The sequence below is a fragment of the Miniopterus schreibersii genome (genome assembly GCF_964146895.1).
Source record: "Miniopterus schreibersii genome assembly, chromosome: 1".
Lineage (NCBI taxonomy): Eukaryota > Metazoa > Chordata > Mammalia > Chiroptera > Miniopteridae > Miniopterus > Miniopterus schreibersii.
The window spans coordinates 165,591,372-165,607,587 of record NC_138101.1 but is presented as its reverse complement, the minus strand read 5'-3'; the positions used below and the strand labels follow the sequence as shown (position 1 = coordinate 165,607,587).

Sequence of the window (16,216 nt, the reverse complement as noted above, 5' to 3'; positions counted from 1 at the left end):
TCGCCTGGACTACAATAATAGATTCCTGATTTCCCTGTGTCTGCTCTTGCCAATTCTCCTTAAAATCCTCCAAGTGCTTCTTCCCACTGCACTTAAAATTAAACCCAAACTCCTTAAATGCGAGGGTCACCTTTGTTTTCATCTAAGAGTTCTGTAGTTTTAGTTAGGTCTTTGACCCATTTTGAGTTAATTTTTATAGATGGTATTGGATTGGAGGTCCGACGTCTGTTGCATGTGGACATTCAGTTGTCCCAGCACAATTTTTGCAAAAACTTCTTTTACCATTGCACGGTCTTGGCACCCCTTGTCACAAACCAGCTGTCCACAGATGTTTAAGGTTTGTTTTTGTTTTTTCCCCTTGAATCTTCAGTTCTATTCTACTGATCTATATGTCCTCTGATACCAATATCACACTGTCTTCATTACTGTAGTTATGAAATCCTGAAGTGTGAGTCTTCCAACTATGTTCTTCTTTTTCAAGATTGTTTTAGCTATTCTGAGACCCTTGAATTTCCATATAAATTTAAAAGTCAGCTTGTCAATTTCTGTTAAAAAAGCAAACTGGGATTTTTCAAGGGACTACATTGAATCTGTAGATCAGTTTAGAGAGCATTGCCCTTTTAACAATATTAACCCTTTGCGGTCGTATTAAATTTGGACATGGGTGTCGTACTGGTCGGAATTAATTTCCATTGAAAGAGCAGTGATACATAACATGCAAGATTATGAAGGATAAACAAGATTTATGAACTGATACATGAATGGAGTTAAGATTTGTACGGTTCCTTGCTGTGGTGGCTGAGAGCAGACATACGACCGGAACAGTAAAAAAGCTTTGGTGGCTGAGAGTAAACAAACGACCGCAAAGGGTTAAGACTTTCAGTCCATTAACATGGGATGTTTTTCATTTATTTAGGTCTTCTTAAAATTTTCAGCAATGTTTTATAGTTTTCAGAGTACATGTTTTGTAGTTCTTGGCTTTTTCCTGTTCTTAGGGGGAAAGGCTTCAGTCTTTCATCACTAAGTATGAAGTGAGTGTGTGTTTTTCATAGATGCTCTTTCTAAAGTTGAGCAAGTTTCCTCCTATTCCTGGGTGGTTGTGTATGATTTTCATGAAGGAATGTTGAATTTTGTTGCATGCTTTTTCTGCATTCATTGAGGTGATCATGTGGTTTCTGTCTTTTAATCTATTGATATGGTATATTATATTGATTGATTTTTTGGATGACAAACCAACCTTGCATTCCTGATATAAATCCCACTTGGTTATGGTGTTTAGTTCTTTTCATATATTGCTAGATTCAGTTTGCTAGCATTTTGTTGAGGATTTTTAACATCAATATTTATAAGAAATATTGGTCTGTAGTTTTCTTATGATGTCTTTGTCTGATTTTGGTATCAGGATAATACTGGCCTCATAGAATGAGTTGGGAAGTGTTCCCTCCTTTTCTCATTTTTTGAAGTGTTTGTAAAGAATTTCTATTCTTCTTTAAATGTTTTAGTAGAATTCAGCAATGAAGTCATCTGGGCCTAGGCTTTTCTTTGTGGGTAGTTTTAAAATTACTAGTCCAATTTCTTGCTATAGAGCTATTCAGATTTTCTTTCTTTTTGAGTCAGTTTTGATAGTTTGTGTCCATTTCATCTAAGTTATCTAATTTGTTGGCCTACAGCTTTTCATAGTATTTTTTTATAATCCTTTGTGTATCTATAAGGTCAATAGCAATGTCTCTTCTTTCATTCCTAACTTTAATCATGTGAATCTTTTCTTTTTTTTTTCTCTTGGTCAGTTTAGCTAAAGGCTTGTCACTTTTCAAGAAACCAACTTTTAGTTTCATTGGTTTTCTCACAGAGTCTTTCATGAGGTTGGTGACAAGATGTTGATTGTTGTACAGTCATCTGAAGATTTAACTGGTGCTGGAGAATCCATTTCCAAAGTGGTTGGCAAGTTGATGATGGCTGGTGGGCAGTGTCAGCACCTTTCCACATAGGCCTCTCCATAGGCTGCTTGAGGTCTTCATGGCTGGCTTCCTCCAGAGCAAGCTATCCAAGAAAGCAAGACAGGAGTAGTAATATCTTCTATGAACTTGCCTCGGACGCCCCTCACCATTAGTCACTTCTGTAATATCTTATTGGTCTTAAAGATCAGACCTATCATTGTGAGAGAGGACCACACAAGAGTGTGATACAAGCCCGGCTGGTGTGGCTCAGTGGTTGAGCCTCGACCTAGGATCCAGGAGATCTCGGTTCAATTCCCAGTCGGGCCATATGCCTGGGTTGCGGGCCAGTGTAGGGCGTGTAAGAAGCAGCCAGTCAATGACTCTCTCCTACCTCAGAGCCTCTGCACTTGCTGTTCGCTCTGCCTGGAACATTCCTTCCTTATATGTTCATGGATCATTTGCACACTGTATTCAGGTCTTTATCTAAATGTTACCTTCTGAGAGACCTTTCTTGACTATTCCTTTTATCCCTTTATCCTTTATTTTTTTAATTCTAGCACTTATCACTATTTGACATTATATATTTGTTCGAATGTGCTGATTATTATGCTTCTCCATCAGAATGTCAGTTCAATGGGGATGTGGAGGAAGAAAGCACTTTCGTCTGTACTCCTAGGTTCTTTCCACTGGTATAATCATTAAATCGACATGAGACAGATTAACAAGAGAAAATAATCAAATTGAATACATACGTATGCAAGGGAACCTCACATACACCAAAGAGAGACCCCAGGAGCAGGAGGTTAAACTGAGGTCCCTATGGCATTCTGAGCTAAGGGTGAGGTGGGATGTCGGGTTTCAAAGAATCACTGCAGGACAATAAGAACCACAGGTGTTCAGTAATTAGAAGCTTGCCTTGCTTTATAGATAGGTCATAAAAAGTTATTTCTGGTGATAACTCTTATTACAAGCAAGACTAATTAAATTCTTTAAGGGAGACGTGAAAGTTTCTCATGAGCTTGCAGGGTCTTGATTGCCTTCAGCTCAAAATAATTCACAGACCAAGTGGCACATTTTGGGGAGGCCTCTTCTGAACCTTAACAAGGACTGTGACTTATTCACCACCTTATGCTTGGTACTGAGAAGTATGCCTGGCTTGTAGTACACGCTCCATAAATTTTTGTTTAAAAATTAAATAATGAATGCATATTACTCAGCACATTGCTTGACCCACGAGAGTTCAATAAACTTTAGCTGGCTTCAAGTTCATCGTCATCAACATCCTTCCCATTATCCCCTGACCACTCTAATATCTCACATCTATGTATACGGCACTTTACGGTTTTCAAATTCTTTGTCATATAGAGAGAATAAGTAATAATAGTGTAAAAGCAAAGCTGTGATTATCTCAGCATAGTTGAGATTGATCTGGCAGGTCATGAAATGAGCAAATGAGGTAATTATTCAATGGTAGCTTTTGTCCTTAGCATTATTTTCTATCATCGTTGTCTAATTTCCATTGGAAAGATCTATGATGGCTCTTAATATTCCATAGGTTGAAGCCCAGATACATCAAATTCCAGGCCTTTGGAAATTCAGCCCCATCTACCTTCCTACCCACTCTTACACCATGAACCTTACAGCCCAAACTTATGGAACTACTTGCAGCTTCCAGAACCTGCTATTACACATACCCTGCCTTTACATCCAGTGTTCCTTCTGTCTAGAATACCCTTCTTGCTTCTTTTGCCCAATGAATTATCACTTTTACGTAAAACATATACATTTAGCTTAAAGAATAATAATAAAATAAACATGTTCTTACCCCCCAGGTTAAGAAACATAAACAGAAGGCCCCTGAATACTCCACATTTTTTTAAAAAATCAGCATCTGTGATTTATATTTTAAAAACATAGAAGATAAAATCCTTCTGTTTATGGGTCACTTCTGCCATGAAAACTCAAGGAACTTAATTGAGGCCTAAAAGCCATAAAGACTCCTGGTCACTGCAGACATGCTATTAGCAATTAAAATATTCAAATACAATTTGACCAATATAATAATATGGAGAAAAAAATATTTCAATATTTTAAAAGTAAGCAGTTTTTTCCTACTATATATTGCTTCTTTAAAAATCTACAGCAGGGTTTCTTTACTTAAAATAAATGTGGTGAGTTATTATTACTATTATTAGGGGTGGGTAGACATGTCTTTTTATGCTTTTCTTGACTGGTCATAAGGAGCCACTAGGTGGCAGAGGATGCTTCTTTTGATTACAATAAGAACACATTTTTAAAATTTTCAGTGCAAAACAGGTTTTGGAAAACAAAAAAGCATCACACTATAGACTTCATAGGTCAACATATTGTACCAGTAACCCATGGTCCTGCAATCAGCAATTTTGACCTCTTGGCTATATTGCAGTAACAACCACAATAGTGTCAAAACCACATTTATTGAATGGTGGCTGTGTACCAGACACCAGACTAGGAGATGTCCACACCTGATGCTGATTAATCCTCGCAGCAGTTAGAGGAAACAAACACTGTTAGTCTCCTTTTTTGCAGAAGAAAAAGCTGAGTTTTGAAGAGAAGAAACAATGTGCCTAGCACATTGGTAAGTAGCAGAGGCCAGATTCAAACCAGGTCTGTAGGATTTCAGAGCCTGAAGGATTAAGAACTTCACTCTAAAGACTCTCAGAACAGGGAGAATACTTAATTTTTTGGTAGGATTAACCACTTTATGATATAATTAGTTTTAGACATATATTGACTTCAGATATTTTCCAATATTTTAGAAGTGTTAATATCTGAGTTTAATCCTTAAAGACTTTATGAAATAAAGAGTTTGTTAAGGGCTTTACATGTGTGTAGGCACAACCCCTTATCTCTTTTCCCATTTAGTAGCCATTTGAACCCAATTTCTAATAATCATACTTAATCCATTCCCTCAAAACCTCCTTTCCGTTATGCCTGTTTGCCAGGAAAAGGCAATTTATTAACGAAAGCCAAATTTTCCCATAGCATTTTGTAGATCTTAAGCCCAAAATTTTCAAGTTCTCTGCAAGTGTTGTTGACAAAAACCATATTATAATTGTCTCAATATGCACATGCAGAAAATAAAGTTAAATCAAATGACAGTCATTTAAAAATTAGTTTTTGCAATGTAATGTACCTCATCTTGAGAAAATGACGCCATAAGCCTCGAGCTGACAGAAGGCATCCATAATAGCAAAGAGGCATTTTTCATTTTTTAAATAACATTAATAACTACCTTAAAGATATAATGGGAAAAGCGAGACACTATGGAGACAATATTGGTTAATGTTAAGCTTTGTGGTACTTACTATGTGGTGTTTACAAATCTGAAGTGGGGCAGTGATTTCATAAACATTTCATAGGACTGCATGACACATAGGGAAGCTCACAGGGCTGGGCCTCCTTCAAATGGTGAAGTTTCACTTGGTGTTTTTATTCTTGTGTTGCCTTTCGGTTTTTCATTGCTGGAGAAAAAAAGTTGGAGTGAAGGTGATATCCCTACCTACACAGATGTTATTTAAATAAACGAAAGAGTGTCTCCCTATCTTCATGTTCCTGGATATAAAGGTGGGACTGATGGCTGAATGAAGGACGCTTAAATGTCATATGCTATTATTTGTTACATTATGACCTTATCCTCAAATCATCTAGACTGAATGATGGTATATTCACTGCGTTCATACAATGCTTTACAGCTTAGAAAGTGCCTTTGAAAACAGCACCTTCTTTCACCTTTAAAACCACTTTTTTGAAACAGAGAAGGGAAAGAAGTGAACAGTTTAGAATGGACATTGATAGCTCATTGGAAGTTGGTAGTTTGTTGGATATTAAATGTGATACTTATTTGTATTATTATTTAAGCTACATTTTAGTATGTTTTTATTTTTCATTATAAAGGTCTTCAAATTACAATAGGCAAATGAAAATTGAAAACTAATACACTTTTATTTGGTTTCCTTTTAAATATTCAAACTTTATAAGTTGTTCAAACTTAAATGTCTAGTATGGTTGTACATTTTAAATATGCCAATAAAATGTGACTGTATATCATTAAGAACTTTTCTAAAAATGAAACAAAATAAATATATAAAACTTTCAAGAATCCAACTTAAGTATTTTGGAGAAAGAGTTGCTACACACTGATTGTAAATTTTACTGACAAGTAACTTTTTAATATTTCTTTAAGCTAAAGAAATAAACAAAAATATGTTGGGGATTAGCAGTTTAAGGCTATTTACTGTCACTTTATTGATTCATTGATTTTTTATAAGTGGTTTACTGGCTCCTTTTTTCTTTTTTTTTAAAAAGTTATATTTATCTATAACAATTTTGAGAGGTTTCTTATGCCAACAGAGATCTCTTCCAATTTTACAATCTAAAATACTGTGCATTTAGATTGTAATTATACTGTATAATATTATTTTAGCATAATTATTTCCTCTAGCTGTTACCTAATATTCTTTTCCACCCATTCACTGTTTGGAAGATATTACTGCCTGCATTTTTATGTTTTGCATGATGTGTATATGTACTATCATGCAATAAAATTACTAAAAGTCAGACATTTTATATATTTGTCTGTACCTTTTCTCCCCTTCTCTGAACCTCTATAATGCCTTCTGTTTTCCTATGAAAAATAGCTATTTTTTTAATTACCTAAGAAGCATTGAGAGTCATCATTCCATTGTAAAGAGTAGTGTACTTTAACAAAAAGGGGGCAGCATTGGCAAAGGCATTAAGGTAAAAATATTCATATTGTATAAAATGGCTTCCCCTTCCCCATTGTAAGTAAGGCTGGTGGCTATGACAATCAAATCTCAAAATGTCAGTGGCTTAACACAATACAAGTTTATTTTTTGCTCTCACGTGAAGTCTAATGAGGATGATGTGGGTTGGAGGATAGCCTTCAATGTGGTCGGTCATTCCGGGAACTTGTCTCCACCATCTGCTAGGACCTCAGACTTCTCTGTTGGATCCTCTGCATCCAGCTGGCAAATAGGAACTAAGTTGACACGGAGGATCACATCGAATGTTTGTGTGACAGGCCCAGAGAGAGTCAACTTCGTTCTGCCCTTGTTCCATTGGCCATCACTCAGGCATGTGCGAGGAAGGCCGGGAAGTGGTGTTTAGCTCTGTGACCGGGAGGTAAAGGAAAAGGTTTTGTTGAACATGGACCGGTCCTTGCCTAGCCCATAGTTGTAACCCAATGAAAGAAGTTACTTTCAACAATTCTTTCATGTCTTCCTTACACAGAAACAATTTAAATTTGAGACTGCAGGATTTTCAAGCCTCATACCTTCCCTGCTACCACACCTAATCTTTGAACCTGTAGTGCAGCGATTTTTAACTGGTGTGGCGCAAGAATTTTTAAAACATGCAATACCTGACTAGTGCAGGACACTGACCTCTTTTCCCTTAGATTGTTAAATTTAAAAAATGACAACAGCCAACACAATAGCCATCCGGTGTGAATGAATCAAAATTATACCTATTTTGTTTGTTATATCTGCAAAAAATATATTTTTTGCTCTGCCGTAGAATTTTAGTAATTAGTTTATGTGTGCCCTGAGATGAAAAGTGTTAAAATCGTTGCTGTAGAGTAAGTAGACTATGGTGAATTCTGTTACTGAGAGATGTCAAATATTATATGGCTCTGGAAGGCTTTGGAGCAGACAGCAGCTATGGACGGGCATGAAAGAGGGAAAATGGACATGCAGTGGCCAAGCAGGAACTCAGATTTACCAGAGCTGGCTGGGGCACAGCTCAAATGCCAGAATGAGAGCTCTTCTACCAGTTCTCCAGCTCTCCTCTGACTCTGTGTTCCATCATTTTTAGCGTGACCTGGCCTCCACCTGTGGCAGCCAGGGAACTCTTGGGAATGTGGCCAATGTTCATTAGCAGAATGAAAAACGAAAACCTGAACAAGAAAAATAATGAGGTTCATTAAGCAAATATATTAATGAATAGTTTAGTGACATTTAAAATAGATGAAAATATTGTTTTACCCTCATGCTATAAAGGACACTTGAGCCTGCACAGAATTGGGTAATTGGGTTGTTTGGCTATTAAAAATTACATTCAAGTGTATTGATCACTTTTTGTTGTTGTTAATCCTCACCTGAGGATATTTTTTCCATTGATTTTCAGAAATAGTGGAAGGGAGAAAAGGAGGGGGAGAGAGAGAGAGAGAAAGACTGATGTGGGAGAGACACATCGATTGGTTGCCTCCTGCATGCACTCTGACCAGTGCCGGGGATTGAACCTGCAACCTAGGTACGTGCCCTTGACTGGGAATCGAACCCACAACCCTTCAGTGCACTGGTCAACACTCACTGCTGAGCAAGACCAGCCAGGGCTTAATCAACTTTTTAATCTTTGAAGCTGACTGAATGTAAATTTGATTTGATGGTTTAAATTTGAATATGTCATAAAAGGGCCTTAACTCCTTTTACAGAGATTAAGAGAAACCTTTTCTGTTAACTTGTTTTATTATTGTTGCCATGGAGACCGCAGGAAGCACAATCTTCATAAATTCATAACCCAAACCAATTAGCCTCTAAGCAATGAATGTTTTTATACATTTATTCACTTCAAATATTTTTTGAAGTGATTTACATTTTTGTCAAAAATGAATATGGATCTTTTTACTTGCTTCAGTTTCATAAATATGCAGCCCAGGGTCATAGGTTATAAATACAGAATTTACTGAAAAATTCATTTTATGAGTCATTAATTCGTTCACTACAAAATGTTATAGGAAAAAAGTAATTAATACCTTTTGTTCGTTACAAATCATTAAAATGTACAATTAAATGAAAGGTTTTTATATGTAATATCAAACTTAATGTTAATATTCTATTCTAAATTATTTAATATTCAACAGATTATATATTATTCTGTTCTGAATTTTAGAATTATTATTATTTCAAAATATATATATAAAATGAGAATCAATCACTAAAAGTCATGACAGAAAGTAATGTGCTGCTGTGAGTTTGGTGTTAGTCATGGTTATGACCTGCAATATTTATGTAACTCTCATAACAAACTTTTTACTTGAATGATAGCATTTTTCCCCTAAATACTGCAGCGTTCTCATTTTGAATTATGACCTCCTCAGAAAGCTCTAAGAATTCTGGAGAAAATATGGATTTAGCTCAAAGGACTCTTATGATTCTATAAATTCATTCATTTTAGCTAGAACTGACACCTTATGCTTACTCTCGTGTAAGAGGAAAAGTGAGTTCACATTGCTGTTCTCCTCGAGGAACGTTCAGCACAGTTCTGCATGTCAGCTTGGGTGTAGATGCCGGCTTCCTGTGGGGCGCCGGGGGAGAGCAGCAGTCCTTGGTGTCTCCCTCAAACCAGCCTCTAACTAGCCTCTAAGCATCCAGGCTGAAGGATCACTCACCCCTTCTTAAAACTACCCTCGCCACTAAAGAGCTACAAAATAGTGTTTGCTGCAACCAGCGATCAGAATGTAAATTGAAATGAATCTGGGGTCAGTGGGGGGCAGCTTTAAGCCTATACTTCCCTATCAAAACAGCAAACAAGCTTTGGAGCCTAAGTGTGTTATCCCAGTTCAGCCACTCACAAATTACAATACCTTGGACAAATTACTAAACTTCTCTATTCCTCAGTTTCCTCTGAATGTAAAATGGGGATAATAATAGTACATATTTCATAAAAAGTGGTGTGAGGACTTGTATCTGTTTACAAAGGCCAATTCTTAAATTTTCAGAAATTTTGCAAGTTGTTAAACACAGCCCCTATTAAAAATTTAATTATATAATTTAATAAATAAGTTATTTTTAAATAAAAGGTAATAAATACTCAAAATTCATTACCTCCTAATTACTATTATTTATGTTTTTGAGGTTATTTATATCTATTGTATCTGTATGGTGCAAATAGTATATAATGGTAAGATACTGCGAATTTCTGCCCAACTCCCATGTTCAGTGATGTTGGTAGCTTGAAATTTGCCATGGTGGAGATAGTATTTACACATGGAAATTGGCAATCACTACAAATCTGGCATTTTTTTTTTTTTTTGATAACTGGTTATTAAACATTTATCAGTAACCAGTACATCACTGTTTATATTGTTTTTAGGACTTGTCATCCTAAAAAAAGTGTTAAATACATGTTATTAAATATATATTACATATTAAAATGTAAATATGTTAAATATGTGCATATATATTTAAAAAATAGCTGATTGTCACTATAAGTTCTCAAAATGTGTTAGCCATTATTATTTCTGAATTGTTTTTATTTCATTTTTTTGCATCTGCATTCTTTCCTCCATTTCTTCTTTGGTTCTACTTTTTTTCCCTCTTCTCTATGAAGAGATAGGACAATAATTGGAAATCATTTCTTGTTCCCGTTTCTTTCCTCCTAAACTCTATAGATTGAGTTTAAGCCGCACCAGATCAGAGGTTATGTAATTCAGATTTAGCACTGGGTCCCCTGCACCAACCTATGAGCCCACCACGTAGCAGCCCTCAAATAATCGCTGTTCTGTAGGTCCACCTAAGGACAAGCAGGGAGAGTGCTGCAGAAGCTATGCAGGACACACACCTGAGGTCTTCCTTCTGCTCACTCTGACCTTCTTATGACCCATTTCGTTCTGGAAAGTCAAAGCTGCAGTTAGGAACTGCTGCCTTTTAACATTGGTATGCTCCCTAGACCATCACCAAGATTCACTAGAAAGGCTTTAGAAAATGTTCTAAAGAGTATATTTGAGTAAATGACCTCAAGCTCTGTGAACAGCAGTAGACTATTCTGTGAAGACCTATGCAAATATAATGATTTGCTAAGATTTTCATGTGTCCCCGGTTTTAGAAGCTCTTCATCCTTGCCTTTCTCCCTCTACTGTATATGCCTAGTCAAGAGCTTTCTATGTAGTGATGGTTGTCAAACTGCCTCTGGTTTGGAGAATCAGATAGTCATCCTGTTTGTCAATTTAATGACCTGCTTTGGTTCATTTTACAATTAGAAATCCCTCTGCCTCGTGGCCTAATTCAGTTTTCATTATTTTGCCATTTAATGAAAAACTTTAAGATGAGTTTTACCAGTCTTGGCTGCATTCTATTTTAAATTATAGGTTACCGTTTTGTCCTAATTCAAACTAACTGTAACACTTGAATTTTGAGTTGCAGTTGAGCATATAAAAATACTGATTTGCTATGGTATAGCTATCTACAATTACTTTTAGTAATAGAGTCATTTATAGGTTCCAAAATTTAGAGAGAACCATCCAAAGGACGTTCATGCATGATCAAAATAGTTAGGATCTGTAACTGGCTCTTTTATGTCACTAGGGCTAACTTATCCAAATATGTAAAATTCTAAGATAATACCTTTCTTTTAATGAAAAGTCCATTAAAAGTTTTTTTTTAATCAGTTAAGTACTTTATCTCAAGATTTTGCTGCCCAAATCATGTTTTTTTCCAAAAAACTTTTTAACTTAAATTACAGTTGGCATACAATATTATATTAGTTTTAGGTATACAACATTGTGATTAGACATTTATATAACTTCCAAAGTGGTAAGTCTAGTACCTACTGGACTGCCCAAATCATCTTAAACAGGCTATGGACTGGCATTAATACACCATCTGGGGCAATGGGTGGCTTTTTAGGTTAAAGGTGGCCCTCTGCAGGGATAAGTTAACTGTCTAATGCAGCCCCTGGTATTGTCCCAGCTGTGAAGCAGATGGTGTGATGAGCAGAGGGTAGCTATAGGGGGCCTGCCCTGTGGTTTCATCTGTTCACAGGCTACAATACACTCTCTCTGCTGGGGACTCAAGAGCATTTCCTTCCATCTCTGCCTCCCTAACCCTCAATAGAGATCTGAAATGTGAACTATTGAGGGATTTTTTTTGTGTAGCAAAAGATAATGGAATGACTTCTACACACAGTTGAAAAAAATTTGAGTTTAGGGAGAGGCCTGGGTTAGGAGTCCCCTGAAGAATAGGTGTTGCAATGTGTTTGAATGGTGGGCCATCTGCTAAGCTATGGGAACCTGCTGGGTACAGCTGGCTGCCTGACACATAAGGGTGTCACTGATTAATGTATCACATGAAATATGTTAACACCATAGTTGTAGGAAGTGGTGCCCAGTGTAGTATGAAGCTAAAATTAAAAACATAGGTCTGCAACTTGTTTGTTCTACGTAGTGTGACCTAATATGAAATTTAAAGTGTATCATATTTGGGAGTATAAGTAATAAGCTTCCTACTCACTTATTACTGAGTAAAGCTATAAAATATGTGACTTTTTCTTTTATACCATGAGGATCCAATGACATTAACCTTTCAAAACGTAAAATATCCTCTTCTATAAAATATAAAGATCAGATTATCTCTTTAGTAAAATATTCTTCCACCCTTAACCCAGAATTTTGTATAGTATTAGTTACCAGGATTCAATATTCTGTTTCATGAATGAAATATATATCCCAAGTGCATTACATTGTCTTGAATTCCTCTGAATGACGTTTCTGTCTCACAAAATTTCTTATTCATATATTTGAGGGGAGTAGGTGTAGAACCATTTGCAGCCATTATATAGCTTTTTGAAGTATGTTATGCGTTATCTAAGTGATCTGTCTACTACTCTTACGTCTTTCAGACAGGCTGGTAAATCTCTAGTAGCACTCTCTATCTTGAAATGCAGTTGATGGAAACTGAAGGAAACATTTTACAATTACTGGGGGAAATGTTATAATTGGATTATGATTTTTCTTTCCAAAGGGAAAATAGCATTTAGACATAGAAAATAGGCTGGGAAGTACAAACTGAGCTTAGGTGCAACTGGATCTGTAATGCATTGGCCATTCTTGGTAATTCTCAAAGTAGTAAATTTCTTCTCCATGAAGGAAGCTGTATGAAAACAGAGCAGTTTTCTGTATTTTCCTTTCTCAGATCTCTCCAGTTCTCATAGGAATTATACTGGTAAACTGTGATAATGTGCTAATAGCTCTAGAAACCAGAAGCATCATAGGTACTATTGCTGGTTTGTGAACATTTATCTCAAAACTGAAGCCAGAGCCTTGGGCTTTCTTTCTCCCTCCAGCAAAGGGCACAGGAACCAGGATGAGACTTCTGGAGTTCAGCAAGTAGAGAAAGGTATTTTGCCCGTTTATTCAAATGCTCTGTGGGCCCCAGTCTGGTCAGTCTGAGCCTCAGTACACAATTGGTTTGGCTTTTCAGGGAGCAGCAATTGGGATGGAAAGAGAGCAGGGAAAAGGAGAGGGAGGGAGGCTTGGGTCAAGCAGCTGCTGTCCATGGGCAAAGCCCATCCTGATTCTGGACAGGAGGAAAGGGGAGTTGCCGCAGTCAGGCCAGAGGGGAGGAGCTATTCACACAAAATTTACAGAATGAAGGTTGGCACATTAGCAATATCCTGTGTAAGTTAAAACCCAAACTCCCAAACTTAAAGACCTGTTCCTCTTCAGAAAGTGCTACAATCTGCCAGCAAACCACTGGGCTTCCTCTTGCAGCATCAGCCTATGAGAACAGTCAACATTCGAGATAATTATCCTGCATAAGAAGTAAACACTATTTTAAGGATTCGTTAGCTGCTCCTTTGTTAGGTGATGTGATTCTACAGAAATTCGTGTTCACCTGATGAAATTCAAGGATTATTAAAATGAGATAAAATAAAAATACTTGTAAAAAAATTAAGTTTAAGATGCTGCATGCATCTTACTAAGGAAAACTGAAGTCTGAGCTGTGTTCAAAGGAGGTATCTTTTCCAAAAGCAAGGGGAGATATAAAAACAAATTTGAGCTGTGGCTCACAGCCAATTTTATATCACTTGGATTGAGAACAAATTGTGCCTCAACATCTATCGTTAGAAAAGAACATATCCTGCTCGAATGGAGGAGCGGGTAAAAGTGATTTATGAGGTGTTTTTGAAAAAAGCCATGTCTTCTGGAAAACAAATGGGAGACAATGAAATAGCTGTAAATGGTGACTATTAAAATTCAGGAACCAGAGAGATACAAATGGAAACAGGAGCGTATGATGAATAGGTGAGGTAAATGAGGGCTGATACTCATGTCAGGCTCTTTGTATTCTAATGACCATAACCAAGTAAGTCTCCACTCTTATTTCCCAACATATATAAATTGTAGCTACCAGTGACCTAAATTTGAAGTTATTTTGTCTTTGATGCGTTCAATATATTTTTAAAAAACAGTAAAATCTCAAAGGAAAATTACCCCCTAAAAGAAGGTCTCTTAGCCACCAAGAACCTTCAAGTTTAGACACATTGGGTCATCTGAATTGATGTTTAAGGACATGGTAATTTTTATTCATCTGGAAGCTGGATTATAAAATCAAGGAAGTGCTCTCTAGGAGTGCTAACTTCTGGGATAACACAAGAGGTGTGTCTGTGATATTGCATCAGGTGTTGAATGTAGGAAATGCAGAGCCCGTCCCTGTTTTCTGAGTTGGGCCCCAGTGACACATTCCCTGGGCAGAGTGGACATGTATGTGATCCTTCATCACTTCCTTCATCTTCTCCTAGCAGCCTCCTCCCCTGCTACCACCAGTCCTCGTGGCCATGGCTGCAGCATATTTTAACATGACATTAAAAGCAGCAAAGAAGGAGCTGGCATCAGCAGAGGATGGGGAACAGGCTGCTCTTTGCCACAGGCTACCTCCCTACTCTTGACCTGCCTTTGGCATGGCTCCTTCTGGAGAAGAAAGGCTGGTAGGAGCAGCAGGTAGCTCTGGGTCTTCTGATAGGGGCACCTGTAATTTCCATAGATTGAGCACCTGAATTAATCTGAACTATAATCACATTATTTATAAGTTACAGAACACATACTTAACGTGAGCAGGGGTTTAAATTTTTTTTTTCCTTAAGTATCTTTCTCATGGCTTTAAGAGGTCTCTACATTTCCCCACGCCCACTAAAAAGGGACTGCTGAGCTCAAGTACTACTGAAACCAGGGAACAAACGTAACTAGCTATCAGCTGACCAACAATATACTGTCATACCCAAGGTACAGCATTTCTGGATTAAAAAACAACAACAAAATGCAAAATTGTTTAGCCAAGAAAAATGAGTATTTATTTCTCATTATGGAAAAAAGTGCTAGACTTCAAATGTGACAAATGCATGAACTGACCTAGCCATTAATTTTTCTTAAATGATGAAGGAAATTTTACAGATTAAACTTAGTTGTTTATTGGCATGTCTTTTATGTTTGGAATTTTCATAAATAAGTGAAATTTGTTTTATATTTATAAATGCATTTTTATTAAAGTTTTCAAAAGTCCCTAATACAAATGGTATTACACTTATTAGATTTTCTACAAATATAATAAGTGTAATAAAAGTAATATGCAGTAGTTTATCTCTGTGCTTAAGTACTACAAAATAAAAACAGTGACAGAGTGATTCAATTAATCAAGAGAAATAAGTTTGGTAATCTTTAAGGACATACAATAGAAGATATTTACCTACCACTTTCAATCCAAGTGTGTAAGGGAAAATGTGAACTTACTTAAAGCTTTAATTTTCAAAAATGAAAATATAGCAAATGTGGAATAAAACCAAATAAAAATTAAAGATTTTTGCATATCAAAATCAGGAATTCCACAGTCTCTGGTCACAGAAATCAAAAATCAACCTTTCTATTACACTAATGTTTGAACCTATATATTTTTTGAAGTATATTAGGGGATATCCCACATAATATTTATTTATAGAGCCTCAAACAATTCACTGATGACAATTATCAACAGTACTGGTATATCTTAGAATTCAATGTCTTTGCACGGAGAAGGAAATTTTTATAATAGTTTATTGTGCCACTGAATGCCACTAAATCAGGATACTTTATTAAGTTTATATACATGAAAGAGCAGTTAATGAGAAGAAAGGATCCTGCCTTTTATGTTCAGTAGGTTATGCTGCATACTTTTAAGAACTTTTTCTTAAAATTCCATATTATCAATGAAAATAATGCCTACACTGGATATGTGTTGACAGGGTCCATAGAGATGTATCAGCCATTTGAAATTTAGTTTTGAAAAGCTTTATTAAGCTCACCTACACTTCGCCTCACCAGGGATAATTAATGTGTGAGCTGGTAAACTCTATACTCACCCACTTGCCATTTTTACTGGGCCTTTCTTCTGATATAGCATGCTGTTTTTTGTTAAGAACAATGTTCTCTCTGGAAATAATACATAAAAAGCAGTCAGAAATTATTAGCC

The 16,216-nt window shown here is 36.4% G+C and overlaps 1 long non-coding RNA gene across 3 annotated transcripts in view; it reads right to left on the bottom strand.

Moving 5' to 3' along the window:
* Window positions 1-6,268: 6,268 nt before the first annotated feature.
* Window positions 6,269-16,216, bottom strand: part of LOC308555697 — a 49,189-nt gene continuing 39,241 nt past the window's right edge. For 2 of the 3 annotated variants that reach the window (XR_013998584.1, XR_013998585.1), the window contains 3 exons: window positions 16,107-16,176; window positions 7,768-7,893; window positions 6,269-7,108 (listed from right to left, as the gene is read on the bottom strand). This is a non-coding gene — a long non-coding RNA (uncharacterized lncRNA). Of the gene's footprint in view, window positions 7,109-7,718; window positions 7,894-16,106; window positions 16,177-16,216 lie in introns of all 3 variants that reach the window. The other variant, XR_013998583.1, reaches the window with a different exon arrangement.